Source organism: Equus caballus, chromosome 1 (assembly GCF_041296265.1).
Source record: "Equus caballus isolate H_3958 breed thoroughbred chromosome 1, TB-T2T, whole genome shotgun sequence".
Lineage (NCBI taxonomy): Eukaryota > Metazoa > Chordata > Mammalia > Perissodactyla > Equidae > Equus > Equus caballus.
In genome coordinates, this window is record NC_091684.1 from 178529740 (window position 1) to 178547218 (window position 17479).

Sequence of the window (17479 nt, forward strand, 5' to 3'; positions counted from 1 at the left end):
AGCAATAACAGGTAGGATCTGAGTTCGCAATAATATCTATGGAGCATGATCCGATGGGTGGAAGCACTCTAGTAGTGGTATCTAGAAAACGGCCACAATTAATGGCAAGGAAATCCATCTTTGTTCAAACTGGACCTCAGTCAAAGCCAGGCATACAGTTATAGAGCCCTGTCTCTACAAAGAGAAGGTGCAGATTAGGTCTAGACAGGCTGGAAGGCTGAGTAAGGTTTGCCAGCAAGGAGTTAGAATGTAAATCTGAACCCAAATTAGGCTACTAATCATAAAGAAAAGATATAAAATGTGGCTATTTGCACTAGCTCTGTTAATATAAATGTCTAGGGGGTTCACACTAAGAGCATTGTATTTTGTTCTAAACCATTCTCAGCTGGGAAGGGATATTTGAAGTCTGCCAGATTTATGTGATTCCCAACTTGTGTACCACGTGGAGTTAAATTTTCAAGGTGAAGAACTTCTGTACCTGTAATTGGCCAGACCAAAAAGGATCAAACTGGTTATAAAGACTATCCCGTTTACTGAACTACTTTGATAGATATTGAAAACTTTTTATTTAATTATATCAAACTTTGCTGAAAAATATAATTTCTCTGGGACTATTTATAACCTATATTTCAGAACTCTGATTGGTATTTTCTATTTTGCCCTTCTAGTTTTATTTTCACACCTTTGAAATCCTCTCTGTGCCCACAAGTCTGACATTGAGGGATTAAATCAATGGACAACCTTGTCTTCTGGCTTCTGGATGGGGTTGTCCAATGGAAAGTTCCTGCAGTAGGTTAGAGGGCAGGATGAAAATGAGACCTGGTGTTCATTCCCTGTGTTACCTAGTCTTCAAAGGTGTCCCCCGACAGGTCTTCCCCTCCTTGTACTTACATGCCACTCTTCACATCGAGAGATGGAGCTTATTTCTGCTTTCCTTGAATTTGGGCTGGTCTATGATTTTTACAGATAGAATGTAGCAAAAAGACATTCTGGGACGTCCAAGTTCAAGTCCAAGAGAACTGGCAGCTTCCACTTGCTGCCTCCTGGAATAGCCTCTATGCTTTGAGAAGCCCAAAGTAGACAGAGGAACCACAAAAATGAGAACTGAGACACTCTAGCTACATAAAGCACTAACTGACGACTATGTAAGTGAGTCATTGTGGTAGCCAGTCTCCAGTATTGCTCCCAGTGAAGGCTGCTTCTTATTATTCTCATCCTTGTGTAGTCCCACGTTGTGCTAGTGTTGGTTTGTATGACCAATTGAATGCCACAGAAGGGATGATATGTCACTTCCAATATTACATTATACTCACACTGTGGTTTTCATCTTAGTGGCCCTCTTTCAGACCACTCACTCAGGGAAGTCAGCTGCCCTGTCATGAGGACACTCAGGCAGCCTATGGAGAGGTTTATATGATGAAGAACTGAGGATTGCCTGTGAACACATGAAGTTGATTTACCAGACTTTAGATGACAGCAACTCAACCAACAGCTTGACTGCAACCTCAGGAGAGACCCCAAGTCAGAATCAACCAGCTAAGCTGCTCCCACATCCCTGACCCACAAAAACTGTGATAATAAATTTTTGTTGTTTTAGGCTGCTAAGTTTTGGATTTACACATTATACAGCAATAAATAACTAATGCATCCATCTTAGCCATTTATGTTTAACTGAGGCCCCAGGGGGTTGCACTGCCAGCTGACACGAAGAGCAGAAGAGGCCAGCTGACCCAGTTTAACTTATAGAACCATTACAGATGATAAAATGATTATTTTAAACCAGTAAGTTTTGGAATGCTTTGTTTTGCAGCAATAATTAACCAAAACAGAATTTGGTAGCTAGAAGTGAGGTGCTGCTGTAACAAAAATCTAAAACATGTGGCATTGGCTTTGGGACTAGGCAATAGGTGTAGGCCAGAAGGACCTCACAGAGACAGTCAATGGAGGCTGGTAAGACAGTGAGGAAATCGGGGCTGGCCCCGTGGCCAAGTGGTTAAGTTCGCGCGCTCCGCTGCAGGCGGCCCAGTGTTTCGTCGGTTCGAATCCTGGGCGTGGACATGGCACTGCTCCTCAGACCACGCTGAGGCAGCGTCCCACATGCCACAACTAGAGGAACCCACAACGAAGAATACACAACTATGTACCAGGGGGCTTTGGGGAGAAAAAGGAAAAAATAAAATCTTTAAAAAAAAAAAAAAAAAAAAGACAGTGAGGAAATCGTTATTTGAGCCTGTAGCAAAGGTGAGTTTTTGCCTTGTTATGTAGAGGCAGAATGTTTAACAATGCTATAACTTGTGACAATATGAAAGATAGAAAATATTTCTAACAGACTTAAGTGTAAGTTGATTATGTGAACTAATGTGTATTTGGCTAAGGCAGTTTTTAGACAATATTGTGTCAACTGGTTTCTTTTAGGTATATCTTATCATAAGTAGGATGAAAGGCACTAAGGAAAGAACCATTCAATTTTCAAGCAGGATAGGCTTTTCAGGCTATATGGCATCTGTAGCAACTACTCAACTCTGCAGTTGGAGCACAAAAGTAGACACAGACCACATGTAAGTGAATGGGTGTGGCTGTGCTCCAAGAAAAAAATTGACAAAAGCAGGTGACAGTCTGGATTTGACCTGTGGGCCATAGTTGACCAACCCCTGATCTAAAGAAACACTTTCAAATAAGGATTTGCTGAGTTGGGACATAAATTATTCTCATCTCCAAACCCTCCAGCCCACAAAAGAGTTTTCAGAGTAAATCAACATGTGGGGACAAAGATCAGATCCAGGGTGCTGCCGGAAAACCAGCCCCAGCGTGAAGATCAGTTGAAGAGTGTAGTTTAAACTCTTTGTTCAGCGTTCAGGAAGATTAAGGATTTGTCCCTTCGATCTTCTCTGCTAGACAACAGGGCTTTTGAGAATCTTAAGGGCTTGCCTTGTTGACCTTCTCAGCTAGACAACAGTTTCTAAGAATCTTAAGGGAGTGCCTCTTAGTCCCTTTGGGCTGGAAAAAAAGGAATTTCAAGAATCTTAAATATATTGTCCTTACAGCACCCTGATTCTAATCAGCACTCTGATTATTAACAGAAATTCTAACAGCTTGGACTAAAAATGACAGAGATAGTTCAAAATGAAAGCAAGGCCAATGTATTATTAATCTCTTATCAGCAGGGCACAGGCTGGGAAAACTCCTTAGGTCCAAACACATTCCACTTCTTATGGAAAATTAAGGATGACACAGGAGGCAGAGCCATGGAGACCCATTCTCAGGGAGTAGAAATGGGCCCCAGTCAAGTGACGTTTTCTGTCCCTGGAGAAAGAGGAAATGGTGACATGTCCTGCTAGATTTCAGAATTGCTATGAACCAGTAACTGCTATGTGTTTCCTGTTTCACCCTTTTAGAGTGAAGGATTCTATTGTGGCTGCCATGGCCTTTCCTCATTATTGTATGTTGGGTATTTACAGGGCAGATAATGATTTTTTTTTCTTTCTTTTTTCTTTGCTGAGGAAGATTTACCTTGAGCTGAGCTAACATCCACTTCCAATCTTCCTCTTTTTGGGATATGTGAGCCACCACTATAGCATGGCCACTAACAGATGAGTGGTGCAGGTCCATATACAGGAAATGAACCTTGGCCACCGAAGGGGAGGGTGCCAAACTTAACCACTAGGCCACCAGGGCTGGCCCCAGATAATGATTTAGTTGTTGATGCTTTATCTTTTGGTTCACAGGTGCTCCTGATGAGCTTGAAGATTCGACCCCCTCTACACCTGGCTCTGATATACCTGATAAGGGCCTTGGATATGAGCTGATACCATAAAGGAATGGGAATTTGCAGAGGTCTGGGAAGGTGGTGAGTATACTTTGCATGTGAATTCTAACAGCCAGAGGGCAAACTCTAAAGTGCTTTTCCAAATTCCTCACCTCTCTGTATATGCATGCTACTCCTAAAATGCAGTGGTGGAGTATTTCCCCTTTCCTTGTATATGGGGCTGCTCTTCTGACTAACTTTGATCAATCAAATGGCTGTGAAATTGATGAAATTGTTTAGAAACTAAAAGCCTAGGCTTTAAGAGAATTGTTAGTGTGGCAAATTGAAGAGTAGCTGCTCAGATCCCACTTTAGGGAAGAACTTGCTGTTCAGCAGTGAGGAATGAAGACATCAGACAGACCAGGTTGTTGGCTCCTTTAGCATCTGCCTCAGTGTAGAGACCTGGCTCACCGAGGTCATGCCCTTCCTGAGGACTAAGCACAGGGAGGGTATAAGGAACTGGACATTTTCCCGAGGTGAGACAAGTCTGCAGGTTCACCAACTGCATCACAGTTTGTCTTCTCCTTTTACCTAATCCTGCTTCTTCCACCTTTTTTTCCCCCTCTGGTGTTGATCCCTAATTAATATCCTGTATCTCAAACTTCTTGTCAGAATCTTTTTCTGGAGAATCCAACCTATAACTAGTAGGTTCTACTTCCTGCCCCTTAGACTATAGTAGCCATATTGTGAAAAGCCGATTCTATATGGAAAGGCCACATGGAGAAGAACACTCTGGTTGATGAACCTAGTGGAGTCCCTTGTCCATAGCCAGGACCAACTGGAAACTTTGGGAATGAGCCATCTTGGATCTTCCAGCTCAGTTGAACTTCCAGATGACTGTATACCTTTCTGACATCATGTGGCTCTGAAGAACCACGAAGCTGAACCCAGTCAAACCACGGAAATATGAACAACAGTAAAATAGTTGTTTTAAACCACTAAGTTTTGGGGTGGTATGTTGTGCAGCAATAGTTAACTAGACATTTCCCAGCTCTCTCCTTGCTTGGTAAAAGTTGTGTTCCCCTATTGAGGGCCCATCAGTCTGGCAAATTTCCCCTGCAGCTACTTCCTTTGGACACTGTTGACAGTAACATATTGCCCATCTTGCTACCCCCAGGTGATTGTGCATCTATTGTGAAATTTAGTATTCCTTTGTCTTATTTGCTATAAAAGAAAAAATAGCTCCCAAATGTTATAAAAATCAAGCAAACAATTTCTAAATACAGGAGGTTAAAGCAGAAATCTTTTAGACATTGGTCTTTCTCCTTCTTTCTTGCAGGTACGTATCTTATCTCTGGAAAGAGGTACTTTGGTTTACCCCTGCTTAAAAACAACAGGCAAGGGGCCAGCCCCGTGGCTAAGTTTCTACTCTCCGCTTTGGCAGCCCAGGGTTCACCAGTTCGGATCCTGGGTGCAGACCTACGCACCACTCATCAAGCCATGCTATGGCAGCATCCCACATAGAAGAACTAGAATCACTTACAACTAGGATATACACCTATGTACTGGGGCTATGGGAAGGAAAAAAAAAGGGGGAAGATTGGCAACAGATGTTAGCTCAGGGCCAACCTTCCTCAAAAAACAAAACATAAAACCCAAAACCAACCAAACAAACAAAAAACAGCACGCAAGAGATAAGGTCTATTAATCTTATGTCCTTTCCATAAAAGGAAAACAAATGTTAGATGTCTGTATCAGAATGTCTTAGCTCCCAAGTAGGATATTTTCCTGGGGTTCCGACATAACCGGTAGTATTTGACAATTTGATATGCTTTGAACTGGCTTTGAAAAACATGCCCATAAACAAAAGCAACTAACGTTTAACGGTGGTCTTTTAGGGAACTTGTTAGGTGGTTAAGTTTAGAGGAGGAAAATCCTTTAAAGATTTTCAATATATTTTTAAATTATTCCTTAAAAGAAAAAAAATTTGCTGTCATATTTAGTTTTCCAACTTTTATTAACAAACTAAGATCAAGTTGTTCTAATTATTACTTTGAGTGAATATCAGCAGTTTGGTATTAAATAAGTTAGTTATTATCTACTATAAATAATAGATCCTTATATTAGTGCCAATCAATGCTAGGTATTTTATAAACTTTTCAGTATCTTTGGTAATGTTTGACTCAGATTTTTTAAATTAAGATTAGGTTTAACACTTTGTCCAGGTTGGCCCAGAACAGACTCAGTTTATGCCCATTGTCTCATTATTACCATTATCATTATTAATATTATTGCCCTCTCTTATTCACAAACTGTACTTGTTTGAATGATAAATTATATGGTTACCTTATCTCAAGTGGTAGTTATATCTAAGATAAAACTATGCACACTTAGAAAAGAATATTAGAAATGTTTAAATATTTTAAAGGTTAATAATTTTTTTTTGCCAAATAATAGGATCAAAGTATCTTTAAGTGTATTCGAAATCTTAAAAAAAGGTTAACATGAATTTTAAAAAGAATCTATATAACTTTAGACCTAATTAGTTGAAAATGCACTTTTTCAAGTTGAAATAAGCTTAATATTAAAATTATATTCCATAAATTGACTTTTACAATTTTTGACCATGGAATATTTTCCTATTACTTGAAGAAGACAAATGAGGTTTGAGACCACAAAGTAAATTAAAGGTTTTCTTGATCAGTAGTTACATAAATTAGAGGGAATGTCAGTTTTATATTAATATTTAATAATAAGTTGATTAAACTTTGATTGAAAGCCTGTTTGTTTACATATTACATAAATTGATTTTGAAGTAAAGTTTATAGATTTAGATGATGTTTACATTATGTCAGTTTCCAAGTTTGTGTATGCCACATAAATTTTAGTGTCAATATGACAGCACCTAAATAGGTTTGAATTTGGGAAAACATAGCAAAATAGAATTCTTGATTAGGAAGTCTTTCAAAGTTAAATTTTAACCTTCTTTATTCCATTAGCTTCATTCCTTTGTAATTTAAAATAAAAGAAAGAGATCATGTGTACTGACATGAAAAGAATCTTTATGATGGTCATTCTCTCTTTTGGAACCCTGTTTGCCAGCCCTACCCGCTACTCACATTCATCCTCTGATCTTCTTTGCCTTGTGAGTCGTATCCCTGTGAACTGCACCACTCAGTCTCTCCTGCCCTGCACATCAGATAAAGGACTGGTATCCAAAAGATGCAAAGAATTCTTAAAACTCAACAATAAGAAAGCCAATAACCCATTTAAAAAATGGGCAAAAGGTCTGGACACTTCACCAAAGAATATATACAAATGGCAACTAAGCATATGAAAAGATGCTCCATATCATCTGTCATCAGGGAAATGCAAATTAAAGCAACAATACGATACCAATTCACATCTATTAGAAGGACCAAAATTCAGAACACTGACCACACCAAATACTGGTGAGGATGTGGAGCAGCGTCTCATTCATTGTTGATGGGACTACAAAATGGTATAGCCACTTTGGAAATCATTTGGCAGGTTTTTAGGGTGTTTTTTTAAACATAGTATTGCTACACATAGCAATTCTATTCCTAGGTATTTGCCCAACTGGTTTGAAAACTTATGTCCCCCCAAAAATCTTCATGTGAATGTTTATAGTAGCTTTATTCATAACCACCCCAAACTGGAAGCAACAAAGATATCCTTCAATAAGTGAATGGATAAACAAATTGTGATACATTCATACAATGGAATATTATTCCATGGTAAAAGAAATGAGCTATCAACCCGGGAAAAGACATGAAACATCTTTAAATGCATATTGCTAAGTGAAAGAAGACAGTCTGAAAAGGTTACATACCTTATGATTCCCGTTATATGACATTCTGGAAAAGTTAAAACTATCGAGACATAAAAAGTCTAGTGGTTATCAGAGGTTCAGGAGGAGGGGGAGAAGGTTCTAAAGGGGAAAAATAGCTTTTTATTTGTAGGGGTGAAACTATCTTGTGTGATACTGTAATGGTAGATACACAGTATTAGATATTTGTCAAAAACCTATAGAACCTTATAGCACAAAGAGTGAAAGTTAATGTATTCAAATATTGAAAAAGTTATCTAGATTGTTGGAGAATCCCAGGATGTAATGCAGATTGTGACAAAAGGATTACAAGTGTATGAAAAAAACCTCAATGAAGGAGGTAGGGATGACAGGTGCTAAGGTAAATAACTTTGGAAATGAGTGAAGCCTATAATGCTTAAGGCAAAAGGAATTGCACATAAACACTGTACTTTAGTTGATAAAGCTGTTTCCCATGGGGTATGAGTTAACAATGCTGATACTGCTACACGTATATATATTTGAATTGAACAATTAAATAAATGAATAGAAGATGATGAAACCCAGTTTCTCACTGTTCGAGTGGAGGTTAGAGATAAGAAAGGGAAAGAGCTAGAACAATCCATGTAGTAAAGGATAGGCACTGGAGACATCAGTATGAACTCATGTCTAGCTTAATATACATATAGATATAAATATTACATATAGAAATACTTATATGTATGCACATAGGGGAGTATATGCAATTATATTTTCTTGCTCTCTCAATTGAGAGATCCTAGAAGCAATGACACCTCAGTAGCAACAAGCACATCTAGCATCCAGATTTTGATTTCTAATACCATTCTTAAATAAGAGGAACCAGAGCTTCTTAGATAAATGGTTGATTCTAGGACTGGACCAGGAAATATATTAGATAAGTCATGTAGTGCTAGAAAGGAAGGAAGTGTTATGGACTGAATGTTTGTGTCTCCCCCGCAAAATTCATATATTGAAATCTAATCCTCAATGTGATGGTAATTGGAGGTGGGGCCTTTGGGAGGTAATTAGGTCATGAGAGTGAAGCCCTTATGAATGGGATTAGTACACTTATAAGAAGAGGCAAGAGAGGTAGCTCGCTCTCTCTGCCATGTGAGGATACAATAAGTCGTCAGTCTACAACCCAGAAGAGGGTCCTCACCAGGACCTGATCCTACATGGACGGAGTATATTGAAAGGATAACAGGGCCAAATGAAAGAATTGCAAATGGCCAAAGGCGGAAAAAATTTGTGGGACAAAATACAGAAGGGCTGGATTATAACGCAAAGTAAAAACTAAATGCCCATGAGCCCATGTTGATGTAAATAAAATGAATAAATAAATGAAGAAGAAGAGACAAATCTCCCTTGTAGAAGAATTATAAATAATTTATGTGGATACACTGTATTCATGGAAGGGGAACGTTAAACCCCACTCATGAAGTGTGGGGTCTGTATAGTGACTTTCTTCCTAAGAAAACAATATGGGAAGGTGGGAAAACAAGCAATAAGAAAACCTGGCAAGGTTTTCTTCAGGCAGGTGATCAAGGTCAATATCAACTTCAATATTAGGTTATAAATCAAGTTAATAGTATGTAGCCTTGATATGATGTGATAAAATGGCACTCTACCTCTGTGGTTTTGCTCCCTAAAACCCATAGCCCCAGTCTATTCATGAAGGAATAAGCCAGACAAATTCCAAATGAGGAGCATTCAACAAAATACCTGACATATATTTCTCAAAACTGTCAAGGTCATCAAAAACAGGGATCTGAAAAATTGTCGCAGCCAAGAAGAGTCCAAGGAGATAGGACACCTAAATATCATGTAGTGTCCTGTATGGGATCTTGGAATAGAAAGAGAATATAAGGTAATAACTAAGGAAACTCAAATAACATATGGACTTTAGTTAATTATAATTGTTCAACATTGGTTTGTCACTTGTAACAAATGTACCATACTGATATCAGATGTTAATAGTGGGGGAATTGTGTACAGGGTATAAATGAACTCTGTATTATCATCTCTGTTTTTTCTGTAAATCTAAAACTGTTCTAAAAAAATAAACTCCATTTTGAAAAAAGATTACTATCATAGAGTCTGGCACATACATAGTAGGTTGATAATGCTAGCTTAAGAAAGGAAGGGGATCAATAACTTTATGCATTCAAGAATTGTATTCTTGAGAACAGAATAAAATATTACACCTTAAAATAACCCAAAGGACCATTTCCTTCAACTTCTGTATAAAGAAGGAAAATGAGAACATGAGATGTTAAGTGACTTGCAGAGCATCATGGAGTTGTCAAAAAGTAGGTGCCTTTCCCAAACAGAATTGCTCAGGTAATGAGATCCCAAATTATTGGAGTATTTATCTGCATATCCATATTACAAACTATCCTTTCTGATTTGAGTAATTTTAACATCTTGAGAGGGAAAAATAAAATTGGGATCCACAGACAATTTAGTTAGGGACCTTTAAGAGAATTTGGTTGTACAACTGCAGATTTTAGAAAAGAAGACCCTGTCCCCTGCCATGTAAATTAACCATTAAACAACTGGAAAAATACATATTCTACATGTTTCCACATTCTGTTTAGACATTGGAAAATTATCATTCAGTGGAGTTACTAGAGGGCTCATTAGAAGAATTGAGGAAAAAGCAGTAAAAGCTTTTCCTGAAAAGGGTGTACAGTTAGTGAAATTTTTTTCCTTTATAAATCCAAAGTCTGGAATGATTATGGACCAGGAGAAATTCCGAACACAAGAGTCTCCTCACCAATAAATCCATAGTTGAGCTAAGGAAGGTATCCCTAGTGTTGGGGTGCTGATATTTATTTAAATATTTTATATGGGGGCTGGCCCCGTGGCCGAGTGGTTAAGTTCGTGCGCTCCGCTGCAGGCGGCCCAGTGTTTCGTTAGTTCGAATCCTGGGCGCGGACATGGCACTGCTCATCAGACCACGCTGAGGCAGCGTCCCACATGCCACAGCTAGAAGAACCCACAACGTAGAATACACAACTATGTACCGGGGGGGCTTTGGGGAGAAAAAGGAAAAAATAAAATCTTTAAAAAAAAAAAAAATAAATAAATAAATATTTTATATGTTACAGATCTTCATTCAGATTTGAGTCATTAAAATAATTGTCATTTTCACAGTTTATAACAGAAAAAGCTCAAGTCTAGAAACTTGTGCTCCATTTTTTCACATCTTTTCCATCCAGTTTAGAAATAGGTCTCAATGCTAAAACGATGCCATCCTAAGTAGATGGCACTCTCCAAACAACGACAAAAATAAAAATTGCAGAGGAACTAACTAATTTTCAGCGTGCTTGCCTAACAAATTGACCCTCTTATGCAACATGAATAGGTTTGATGCATAGGTCATCAACATCTTGTAGAAAATATAATTGGTAGGGACGGTAAATTCTAGTCACCTCATTTTTTTCTGATCGTTGACATCTGCTTACACAGACGATAGCAGTTATTAAGTATTGCATTGAGAGTCATATATACAATACAGCAATGTTAGACATCATTTGGGAATAGAGGAATGCTTTAAAAGAAAGATCAACAAGTCAAAACATTTGCTGTTGAATCAAAGCTTCAATAAATTTAGAAATAGGTCATAAGAAGTCTAAATGTCTAGAGAAAGAAACATATGCCAATTCAGATTTTTAAACTAACAATTTTTTAAACTTTTCTGGTGTAGAAGCTACTTTTATTCTCCAGTTTTGATCATTCAACTTTTTACTTGTACTCTGAACGCATTTATAATATAATCCCAGATACTATTACATTTTACATAGTTTAATTATTAAAGTAACTTTCCGTAGCTCATAAAAGTAATAAGGTTTTTAAAGAATGAAAGTCAGAAGACTGTTCAGTCATACTTATACCATTACATCTCTGCCACACAGATCGTCATCCAGATAAGCAAAAAACAAAATAATCTTTTATAGAAGTTAAATAACTCAATATAAGGGACTCAAATTGTTTTCCAGTTGGTTATCAGGGAAGTTCCCTTCATCTTCTGCTTTTTATGCTATTAGGCTGCTCCATCATATTTAAATACTATCTTCTGTTAAATACCTTTCACAATTAATTCAAAATCTCCTTGTCAAATTACTTATTCTGTAACTCAGTTAATAAAAAAATGTTTCAAATAAATTAATTGTAGCCTTAAAGAACCCATCTAGAAATATTGATCTGCCGTCCTGACATCCCGTGTTGCCAAAATAAGCAGTTTTCTGCCAGGACTGCTAGCGCCCACTTCTCAGAAGGCGCTGCTGCTGGAGCTCAAGGCGCTGCAGGAGAGGCCAGTCGAGGGTTTCCAGTTAACCCTGGTGGACAAAGGTGACCTGTACAACTGGGAGGTGGCCATCTTCGGGCCTTCCAACACCTACTACGGGGAGGGCTACATCAATGCACGTCTCAAGTTCTCTATCAACTGCCCTTACTCCCGGCTGGCCTTTCGTTCCCGACCACTATCGACTTGTCACAAGACGTGTACATCTCCATCCTCCACCCCTGATCACCGACCCCCAGTGCGGGTAGCTGCCCTGGGAGCCGCAGAATCCCACCCACCAAGTCAGGACTCTCCTCTGAGCGTTATCTCCCTCGTCAAGGAACCTGATACCTTCCTCCCCTACCCCCCTCGACGTGGAACCCCGTGATGCACGGGAAGTAGGAAGAGAGCGAAGGCTAGGACGGATTAATTTGCGGCCGCTTCTTCTCTCTGCTTTAGTTTCTTTGGAATCTAAATAAAACGACTTTATGAAAAAAAGGTCACCTCCTGCAATGAGGCTTTGGAGAATAGACCAATGGGAGGATACGACCAGTAGTTTTCAGATCTGTTTGGTCAAGGTCAAGGAAATTACCCTTTATTTACCAATAATGTTATTTTATTGTTGTTTAGACCACAGTATACCAAATCAGAGAAATTGTCAGTGTGGTTGCTTAGTTACAATGGATTTTCATTTTCAGTAATTCTTCAGCAAGTAGGATTGGAAACTGTAAAAGTTTTTTTTTTTGTTTTTGGTATTTTTCTCATTAAAACAAAGAGACTGTCAGTGTCTCCTTTTGAATTCAAGTCTGATTATTTCTTTACATTTATTCCCCTTTATCCATTTTTATTGTTGCTTTTTCTCCAGTTAACTGCCTTTCCTCATTCTAAAGTTAGCTTTTCTAAACTTGACTATCTCCTGCCAAAATAATTTCTGGCAATCTGCCAATGTTTTCAGCACCGATGTGTGGCAGCTTTCAGGATTTTTCAGTCTGTTGGTTTGTTTCTCTTTGAATTCATCTTCCCTCCCCCCTTCCAATAGTTCCTGTATTGTAAATTTCAGCTTGATTTCTACTGGAGGGAGCCATATTCCCTACTTAGCAGATAAATTAGAGAATTCCTTCATTGCCAGAAGCCAGAAAGATCAAGGCCCAATCACACGAGTCTGATCATCAGCTAAACTTGGGGGCAAACTGAGCAGAAAGGAGCTCGCTGGTTCCATTCAGTTTTATTCTTGCACACTCAGTGAACCAAGAAGATGATTTTATATTTATCCAACTAGGCGTTTTATTATTTGCAAAAGCTCCAATTTAGTCTTGATTTAAGTTTCTTTAATTCACCCACAAACCACAAAATGGAATTTTGCAGCAGTGGTAGCAGCAGCAGCAATGTGGGGTCAGAAATTCCCAGATTGTTTTGCTGATAAAGTCCAAAAACTTGGCACGTGGTGCAGTGTACTACTAGATGCCCCAGGACTGCGTTAGATTTGCTCAGTATTTTCATAGACTCCCCAGAGATAGCCAAGGTAGGTTGTAATATCAAAAAGTACTAGCATGTGTAATGTTTAATTTGGTCTTTGCCATTGTCTCATGGGATCTCAACCACTTACTACATCCTTCCTTATTGTTCATTCTAGTCTTGAAGAATACATTTCCATAAGATCCTATATTTCTTCTGTCTGAAGAACATTTTCTTTTGTTCAGTACTTAAGAGTAGCATGTCATGGTACAAAAGCCACTGGACTGAGAATTAGGAGACATGGGTTCCTAACCCTGTTATGTCTTGACTCATTTGTGTTTTTTTTTTTTTTTTATTAACGTTATGATAGATTACAACCTTGTGAGATTTCAGTTGTACATTTTTGTTAGTCATGTTGTGGGTACACCACCTCCCCCTCTGTGCCCTCCCCCCACCCCCCCTTTTCCCTGGTAACCACCGATCAGATCTCCTTATCAATATACTAACTTCCACCTATGAGTGGTTGACTCATTTGTTTTTTATCATACCTTTGCATTATTTAGGTTGCTTTTGTTGTAAGGGATAGAAACCCATCCTAGCTAATGTAGGCAGAAAATAATTTCTTGGGAGGGTATAGGGAGATATAAGGATAGCTTTCTTAAAAGGAAATCTGAAAAATCTAAAAGATAAGATTCAGGGCAACTTTTGGAATCCTGACAGCAACAGCGAATAGACAGTCTCATCGGGTACTGCTGTTGGCCATCTTCATTTCTTCTTCCCCGCCCCCACTGTCTCAAATTCCAGAGAGGATCCATCTTATTGGTCTCAACTGAAGAATATGGAGGCAAACAGAGCCTCTTGATTGATCTAACCGGACTGTATCTAGTGGGAAAAGACCATTTCCTAGAAGCAAAATTCGTGTTAATGGAAGAAGTAAAAAAGATGTTAGTAAAAGAACAAAATCCAAAAGGATGTGACAAAAATAACAAATTATTCACTTAATCTTTATGCTTCCAAAGATGTATGCTATATGTTTGCTATAATACTACTGTGAGTTTTGTATGAAATATTAGAGAAGTTACATAAAAATTCAACTTCATAATTATCTTTAAACTGGGGCCTCTTTCCAAGCTTTCTGTCACTGCTTTGCGCCAGTCCCTCGTTCTGTCTTTACTAAGCTGTAGCTGTAGCTTCCCAACCAACCACATGGCATCTAGATTTAGTCATCGTCCTCCCAACTGCTCCTCCATAACTATTCCAGTTATCTTTCTAGGATACAATTTTGTCTCTTGGAAACTGTCAGTAGCTTCACTATTGTCTATAAGATACTTAATACCTGTTCTTACCACCATGCTGGGCAGAATTGGATGCACATTCTACTTAGCTATGATAGCACTTTATACATAGCTTATTTAGAATTCTTGATTCACTGGATAATTATTGTAAAAGAGGGAAAAACGTCTATTTAAAACAATAAACAAATTCTCAGATAAACACACATAATCTGGGCTGTCTTGCTGCTTCTGTTTTCTAAAGGTAATTCATATCTGTTAAAAAAGATCCATGTAGTTTCCTCTCACTTACTGAGCTAGATAGAGGAAGAATAAAAATTTATATGTGTTTAAAGGGAAAAGACCAAAATTTCAAAATCTCTGTAGGTTCTTCTGTTCTGCTAAGGAGTTCATACCTGGAGTGAACATTCTTTCATTTAACAGGCCACCTGTTTGTTTCTATGCAAAACAATTGTATGTATGTAAAACTGGCTTGAAGTTAATTTCTCTGCACAGTAAAGTGACAAGTGATAGGAATTTTGAATATTCTAGTGGCAACACAGAGGAGAGAGGTTTAGGGAGCCTGAGAAGTAGTATGAAGAGGAAATATGAGAAAGATTTTGAGAGAAAGGAGGTTAGGCAATATGGAACTCCTTTTCTGTTGGGGAACCTCAATTAAAAAAAAAAAAACAGCCAGCGAGATTTCCCCAGGATAGGAATTGCCAAAGGACTTGTAAGAATAGTTGCATCCAGTATTTAATTTTTAAGTCATTTGCTCTTCTGCACATTTATGGTGGGCACTGCGCTTGTCTTTACAGCATCTATTCCACTCTTCCTGATTATGTAGCAGCCATTTGGTTTGGGTGGGATTAACCTTTCTTCCTTCTCCAACAGTGATAGCAAATTGGTCTAAACAATCAGGTAATCCCATAATACCATTTAGACGGTGATTAGTTTGAAAGTAATCTAAGCTTAATCCAGTCAACTCTTTTCCTGACATTTTCTGAGTCACAAGAGTTGGGTTAAGAAAGATCCATTCAGCAGAGTCTCAAGACTTTTTGTCTTATGATTGTGAGAATTGCCCTGCTATCCTACTGCATGTGAAGGTAAATAGCTCTAATTTTAATGTCAGTTATCCTTTGACCACATGGGGAGCCATTCTTAGGAAGACTCTGACTATGAATAACAGAGATGGAAAGATGAAAAGAAAATGTTGAGTTTTTTATGACTTGATTGCATCACTAAGATGAAATGATCTGTAAACTGATGTGAAGCCTGCCAAACCTCTGTTCTTTCTAGTTAGATGACTCATGAATCTCATTTATTGAATAAAACCAAATTCTTGACCCTCCTCCTTCCAGGTAGACTTCTGTAGTCTTACTAATTTTATTAAATGGCACTATGAGGGATCAGAATTTGCCACCCCAAAATGCGTCTCTTTGGCTGGATTATTTTTAAGAACAAAAGACTCTGAAAGAAACGTTGACCTTCCCCCAACTACCTAAAAGAATTTAAGATAGAAAGCCTGTTCCAGGAAAGAGCTAACACCATGAGATAACTATAGTATAATATAAACTAGATGTGATAGACAGGAAGGAACCTAACAAGGGCTTTTTAATCAAAGTCCTCTCTATCTCTCATTGTCTTTGCAAAGCATGGTCCACATTTGTTTATCAAACATTTGCTTGATAAATGTAAGTTGCCTTCCTCCTCTTTGAAATCCCAAACCACTACCCCCAACATCCTCCTTTGTACTCAGCTAAAGATGATGTTTAAGGTAGTGGCTTCTGCTGTTTGGGCAAGTTACTCGGATTTTCTGGGTTTCTCCCATGTATACATCTTATTAAACGTTATCTGATTTTCTCCTGTTATTCTGTCTCATGTCAGTTTAATTCTTAGGCCAGCCAGAAGAACCTAGAGGGTAAGGAGAATAGTTCTTCCTCCTCTAAAGCCCCTCTATCCTCCCAGTTGTTCTCCTATTTCTCTTACACCTAGTCCATTAGCAAGTTTTGTCAGCTTTTCCATCAAAGTATATTCAGAATCTCACCACTTATTGTTTCCATTACGACTACCTTAATCTAAACCCACATCATCCTACTGAATTATAACCATAGCCTCCCAAATGCCTCTCTGCTTTCACTCCTGCCATCCTATTCTCTATTCAGTAAACAGAGAGATCCTCTGTAACTGTAAGTCAGACCATGCCACTATTGTCATACACTTCCACTATGAATAAAAGCCCAAGTCTTTCGATTGGCCTAAATAGCTCTCTCTGATATAGACCACCGTTATCTTCCAGGCCTTCTATACTGCTTTCCTGGTCTGTCAGTCTGCTGAGGACATGCTGGTAGCCTTTTTTTCTTCAAACATGCCAGTTTCAGTGTCTCTGCACTTGCTGTTCCCTCTGCCTAGAACTCCATCTCCCAGATGTCCCCATGGCTCACTTCTTCAGTTCCTTCAGCTTTTTCTTTAGCTGCACCTTTTCAATGAGATTTCCCTTGACTCCCCTATCTAAAAGATGCTCTATACCTCATGCCCTTCTCTGCTCTAACCTTCTTTCTAGTATAATCACTGTACACCCATATCTGTTTATTTAACTTGTCTATTATCTGACTCCTCCAAGAAAAATTCATCTCCCCAGGAACAGGGATTTTTGACTGTTTTTTCACTGCTAATTCCCCAGTGCCTGGACCAAGAACTGTTTATTGTATGAATGAATAGTTTAGGATTGTTTGAGTTTTTTTTCTTTTATTGCTTACAACCAGAAGATCTTAAAAGCTACAGCTCTGATTTAATCCCATTCACTATACCTGACTTTTTAGGAAACCAAGTTAAATATTAAAGTCTTACATTTATGGGTGCTTTGGGAAATC

General features: G+C 38.4%; 1 long non-coding RNA gene across 1 annotated transcript in view; it reads left to right on the forward strand.

The window, feature by feature from the left end:
* LOC138925122 (uncharacterized) overlaps window positions 1-8924 on the forward strand; it is a 33559-nt gene extending 24635 nt beyond the window's left edge. The window contains exons 2-3 of the long non-coding RNA XR_011440902.1: window positions 3726-3847; window positions 5085-8924. This is a non-coding gene — a long non-coding RNA (uncharacterized lncRNA). The remainder of the gene's footprint in view (window positions 1-3725; window positions 3848-5084) is intronic.
* The last annotated feature ends 8555 nt before the right edge of the window (window positions 8925-17479 follow it).